The sequence below is a fragment of the Elgaria multicarinata genome, chromosome 13 (assembly GCF_023053635.1).
Source record: "Elgaria multicarinata webbii isolate HBS135686 ecotype San Diego chromosome 13, rElgMul1.1.pri, whole genome shotgun sequence".
Lineage (NCBI taxonomy): Eukaryota > Metazoa > Chordata > Lepidosauria > Squamata > Anguidae > Elgaria > Elgaria multicarinata.
The window spans coordinates 32,120,516-32,127,224 of NC_086183.1; positions in this window are offsets into that span (position 1 = coordinate 32,120,516).

Genomic DNA, 6,709 nt, shown 5'->3' on the forward strand with positions numbered 1-6,709 from the left:
GCTTCTCGCCACTTCTATAACGTTGGCTGCAGGCCCGAACCAGAAGAGAATAACTGGATTCCTGTCTGATTGTCTTGCCCCTCTCCAAAACAGAGGACAGGGATGACCAGGATCTGTGAGACGTCACATGCTGCCAGGCTCATGTTCAACAGGCTGTCTTGTTGGATGATCTCTCGTTGGTTCTGCAGCTGCAAGGAAGCCCCATCCCTGGCCACTAAACCTGGCCTGGCTAAGGCCACATGGAAGCCGGGAAGAGGTGGCGTCCCCAGCTTCCTGTGCTGTACTTTTGTAGAGTCCTGATTGGCCGGAGGACTGAGAAGTCACCACTTCCCCTTACTTCTGCTTGCTAAAGGGAAAGGGGGGGGGAAAGAATTTGCAGGAGAACTGTGATTGGAGGAACTCGGCCACACCTACCTCGATCTGGCCACTGATTGGCTACTAGGTCTCACCAGCAATATCTCAAGTGTGGGCGCACAGAAGTCAAAGATCTATCTGTGCGCCCCTCTTGGCCGGGCGTTGTCAACCACTGTGTTGAGAAAAGACACAGCCTTATTCACCTTATTCACCATGCCTTATTCACAAAGCCTTATTCACCATGCTTAAAGCCATGGCTTAAGGTATCTTCTTTTCTGGCTTAACCACCATAGTTAAAGCCATGGTTTAAGGTGTCTTCTGAATGCAGCCTGGCTTTCTGGCTTAACCACCATAGTTAAAGCCATGGTTTAAGGTGTCTTCTGAATGCAGCCTGGCTTTCTGGCTTAACCATCATGGTTAAAGCCATGGTTTAAGGTGTCTTCTGAATGGAGCCTCTGAAGGCCATTAAGTATCAACCAGCCCTTTTCCACAGGTGCAGAAATGAACCTCGGTCTTGCTGGATTAGACCCAGGTCCATCTAGGCCAGCACTCTGCCTCGGCTGACGGCCCTGTGAAGCTCATGTGCAGGGGCATGAAGGCAGAGCTTTCTCCTGCTGCTTCACCCCAAACTCAAGTCCTTCGTTTTTTAAATGACGGTGCTTCATAGCCATTGGTGGACTTCTGCTCCGCAAAACTGGTTTGTCTAGGAAGCAGCAGCTGACAGATTTCAGGGGTGCGTTCAGCCCCCAGACTGATGTCACTTGGCCCATCAACTTCCTGACTGTTAGAGCAGTGTGCGACAATGAAACCAATGACCTGGGGAGGTTGTGGGCTCTCCCACACTAGAGGTATCCAAGAAGCAGCTGGACAGCATTTAGGTTTGCAGTCAAGGAGCTGAACAATACCCTTCACAGGGTGGGTGGGCGAGGAAGAAGCAGGCAGATTTAAGGAGCAATCCTATGCAGGTGTAGCCAGAAAAAAAAGTCCTACATCTCCCAGCATTCCACAGCCAGGTAAACGCTGGGAGATGTAGGACTTTTTTTCCTGGCTGAACCTGCATAGGGTTGTGTCCTTAGAACACAATGCAAGGATGACCCAGTCTTATTCTATTGCACACAGTTTGGATTATAATAATTATTAATCATCATAATAAATTACTCCGAATCAAACAACCCATTGATCCTAACTGGAATGAGGGAAGGTTACAACACCTGGGATTGTTCAGCTTGGGGGAAAAAGAGGCTGAGGGGAGACATGATAGAGGTGTACAGAATTATGCATAGTGTGGAGACTGTAGGTAGGGAGACTTATTTCTCTCCCTCTTCCATAATACTAGAACCCGGTGTGTGTGTGTGTGTGTGTGTCATCCCATGAAACTGATGGGTGGGAGATTTAGGACAGATAAAAGGAAGGACTTCTTCACACGGCACGTAGTTGAACTCTGGAACTCACTACCACAAGATGTAGAGATGGCCACCAATTCAGATGGCTTTAAAAGGGGGCTGGCTAAATTCCTGAGGAAGAAGGCTGTCAATGGCTCCTAGACCTGATGGCTAAGTGCTACCTCCAGTATCAGAGGCAGTAAGCCTGCATACACTAGTTGTTGGGGAACATGGGTGGGAGGACGCTGTTGCACCCGTGCCTTGCTTATTGGTTTCTGATCGACAGCTGGTTGGCCACTGTGTGAACAGAGTCCTGTACTAGATGGACCCTTGGTCTGATCCAGCAGGGCTCTTCTGATGTTCTTAATAGTGTGTAGGGGGGCGGTCAACGGGTGGATAACGATGCCCCCAATCCCAGCAGGGAGCCAGCTGAATGTATTTAAATTGTAATATACTGTAAAGATTTCTTTCTAGCTTTGTTGTTGTTGATCTTCTGGATGCCTTTATGGTGACAGGGATGATCGATGATTCTTTCGTACCGGGGGCGAGGTTGATGAACCACGAGTAAATATTTTATTTGCCTCAGCTCTGATTGGCAAGGAATTTCATTTGGGGGCTGGGTGGGCGGTCCGTGAGCAGTTCAGACAGGGCCTAAGGGGCGGGTTGCTCATACGAAGGAGCTCTACTGCTGGGCCTGAGGCCGTGAATTTATCTAGGACCAGGTGGAACCCTCCTGGCCCCTGTCCTGTGTCACTTAACCCCTGCGGATCTGGCGGCTGCAGTGCCACCCGGCGGCCTCTTGCACTCCTTCCTCTTATTACGCCAGCCTTCCTCTATTGGGCAGCCCTCCAGATGGGTCGGACTGCAGCTCCCATAATTTTCGGCCAGCGTGGACAACACATCTGGAGGGCACCAGGTTGGGGAAGGCTGCTCTACTCTCGCATGTGTGCACACACAGAGTCTCTCTCACTCCCATCCATACACACAGTCTCTCTCTCCCTCTCTCTCTCACCCACACCCCTCTACCTGGCAGGTCCCTCTGTTGCGACACTCTCTGGCAGTGCCTCTCTCTTATACACACACACACACACACACACTCACATGTACTTTCTCTCTCTCTCTCTCTCTCTCTCTCTCTCTCACACACACACACACACACACACACACACACACACACACACACTCCGTCTCTCTCTCTCACACACACACTCTCACTCACATGTACTTTCTCTCTCTCTCTCTCTCTCTCTCTCACACACACACACACACACTCCGTCTCTCTCTCTCTCACCCACACTCTCACTCACATGTACTTTCTCTCTCTCTCTCTCTCACACACACTCTCTCTCTCTCTCTCTCTCTCTCTCTCTCCCCTCTCTCTCTCTCTCTCTCTCTCACACACACACACACACACTCCGTCTCTCTCTCTCACCCACACTCTCACTCACATGTACTTTCTCTCTCTCTCTCTCTCTCTCTCTCTCTCACACACACACACACACACACACACACACGCACAGGGAAGCCCTTCCTGGAGAAACGCCTTTCTTCAGAGCTGATGCGGTCTCTCTGCCCCGCAGGGAAAGCCACCCAGTTGGGGGGCTGGAGGTGCCCCCTGAACCGGCCCTGTTGTCAACCCTTCCTGGTTTGAGTGATTCCTCCTGTTGCCCAGCCTCGGGGCATGTGGGGGATTGGTGCCACTCAAGAGTCAGCACATGAGACCTGTGGGGTCAAGTCCCCACAGGAAGGATATTGGCGCTGGGGCTCTGACCCAGGGGCAGCTTCGCCTCCTGTGCCACACACGTGCCCAGGCGTGGGTGCATGCAGAGCAGAACTCTCAAGATGGCACCAGGAGCGGGCAGGCTGGGCCGGGACATGCCTCCCCGTGGATTGCGATCGGGGTCGGCTTTGACTGGCAGGCCCCGAATCGCAGCCCCTGGCGGATCCAGGCTGGCGTGGATCCTCCTTCCCTTTTCCCAGCGAGCGAAACCCCCCCAGGCCGCCTGCCACTCTTTGGATGTGGGGTTCGGCTCCTTTGGCACCCGCTTTTCATCCCTGACCTGTTCTGCCTCCTTTTCCTCCGCTTCCTCGCTGTAGCCGGAGGAGGAACTGGTGGCCGGCCAAGACGGAGCACAAGTGGGGAGCAGGCCAGGGCCCGCCTTGCCCTGGGCTCTCGCTACTGAGAACCCGGTGAGGCTGCGCTGGGGCGGAGGCGGCATCTCGACTCGCTCACAACCAGTATGGGCAGGGCGTGCTGTTTGCAAACAATAACACCGGGCCCGCCACGCACTAGCCGCCGGCCCAAAGTGGCTAGAAGAAGGCGTGGGATGGCGATGAAGTACTCCCGAGCGGGCTGGGAGCCTTTCAGAATATCTGGCCACCTGGAGCACAGAAGCGGGCAGCTCTCTCCCAAATTACGTCCAAAAGAGCAAGTTCCTAGTCCTCATGTGCCGCTCGGGATTTTGGAGCTGGGTTCTAGTAGATACTTCAACCGAAGGGCCCTAACTCAAAACCCTTTGGAAGAAGGCCTGTTCAGAGGTCCGAGCGGAACGCAGCAGCGTTCTATAATGGAGGAAAATAGCTCCTGAGCATGCACAGTTCTGCTGAGCGGCTAGCTTGGTGGGAGGGCCACCGGGGAACTATAACCCAGTGCCCCACACTTAGGTTTAAAGAGCGGGACTTCCTCTAACTTCTGGGCTAGAGGTCTGCACTGAGCCCTGAAGAGCACCGGCCCAATCTCACTTGATAATTCCTTGAGTCCCAACTATTTGGGGAAACCAGGACTGGCGTCAAGGGTGAGTAGGTTTGGGCACCTGCCATCCACGCGTGCCCCCCACCCCAGCGGGGGCCCACTGACAAGAGCCACCTGGAGCTTCTTCTCCCCTTCTTCATTGCAATTCACCTACCTCTTGCTCTGGCTCAGAAAAGGTGGGGATGAGAAGGGAGCAGCAGATGCCCCGGCCCCCTGGGTGCCGCCCCCCCCCCCGGGGCTTTTTGCCTGTCAAACAAGCAAATGGTGGCCATGATGAGAAAGATGAGGAGGAGGAAGTGCAGCCGATGACAATGGCTTTGAGGATGTAGCCATACTGAGTGTGTGTGTGGGGGGGTGTCTTGCCCAAGGGGCTCCCCAAAACCTGGAGTCGACACTGGGTGAAACTTTGAAAGCTGCTAGCTTCTGGAGGCGTTTCTGCATCTTAAGCGTTCATATTGGCTCTGGAACGAATGGAAGGTTGAATATGAGCCAACAGTGCGATGTGGCTGCAAGAAAGGCAAATGCTCTTTTGGGCTGCGTTAATAGAAGTTGAGCTTCCAAATCACGTGAGGTCCTGGTTCCTCTTTATTCGGCCCTGGTTAGGCCTCATCTAGAGTATTGCATCCAGTTCTGGGCTCCACAATTCAAGAAGGACGCAGACAAGCTGGAGCGGGTTCAGAGGAGGGCAACCAGGATGATCAGGGGTCTGGAAACAAAGTCCTATGAAGAGAGACTGAAAGAACTGGGCATGTTTAGCCTGGAGAGAAGATGGAGGGGAGACATGAGAGCACTCTTCAAAGACTTAAAAGGTTGTCACACACAGGAGGGCCAGGATCTCTTCTCGATCCTCCCAGAGTGCAAGACACGGAATAACGGGCTCAAGTGACAGGAAGCCAGATTCCGGCTAGACATCAGGAAAAACTTCCTGACTGTTAGAGCAGTACGACAATGGAACCAGTGACCTAGGGAGGTTGTGGGCTCTCCCACCCTAGAGGCATTCAAGAGGCAGCTGGACAGCCATCTGTCAGGGATGCTTTAGGGTGGATTCCTGCATTGAGCAGCGGGTTGGACTCGGTGGCCTAGTAGGCCCCTTCCAACTCTGCTATTCTATGATTCTATGAAATGCAGCCCCGTTCAGTTCCGTTTTCATTTGTTCCCAACCAAATCCACTGAGTGACGAATGGGCATGAATGGAACGAGTTCTTGGTCCTCCATTCATCACTTCCATTCACAATGGCGGCTGTGGCGGCAAGAATCTCGGCCATTTCATTTCCCCAAAATGCCTTGGATCAGCCTTCCCCAACCTGGGGTGCTCCAGTTGTGTTTGACTACAACTCCCATGATCCCTCACCATTGGCCATACTGGCTGGTGGGAATGGTAGCCCCACATATCTGGAGGGCACCAGGTTGGGGCTCTGGGACTCTGCTGGGACTCCAGGTGGGCCCTGACCAACTTGCACTCCTAACATTCATAGAATCATAGAATTGCAGAGTTGGAAGGGGCCTCTAAGGCCATCGAGTCCAACCCCCTGGTCAATGCAGGAATCCACCTTAAAGCATCCCTGGCAGATGGTTGTTCAGCTGCCTCTTCGAGACAAAGGTGCAGAAGACGAGAGGTCGGATACGATGTGATCCGTCGAGGTCAATTATTATTTTTCGGGGAGCTGTAAAAACAGCAATGGACAAAAAGCACATTCCCATGACTCATGTCTCAGGCTGCGGTCTCCTCCATCCCACTTGGAAGCGCCAGGGTAACATTATCCTCCTCTCTCAGCCCACTGAAAGTCCATTACAGCCCATGAAAGGCAGACAAGTCAGCAGGAGGGGAGCTGTCTCTGTTACAGGATCCGTGGCCCAGAGCCATTTGCTACCTCGTTAATAATCTCCGAGCTGCGGGATCGGGATACTGACGGGCGCCAGGCCAGGTGTGTAGGGTGGGGGCGATGGGGAAAGGAGGCACCAGGAAGGCAGGTGGGTGGATAAACATTGCATTTGGTATTGGAGGGTAGGAGAGGAGGGATGGACCACGACCTGTCCTCCTGCAAAGTCACATCTGAACCTGAGTTTAAAACCTTCTGATTAATATCTGGAGTGTTTGGCTTGAATCCAGGCGTCATGGTGGCACCCTCTGGTCTCTGCCGGCCAGGGGCCATCGGGAGGAGGCAGGGGAAACAGCAAGCAACATCATGGCCCGGAGAAGACTAGCCTGCCCCCATCCACT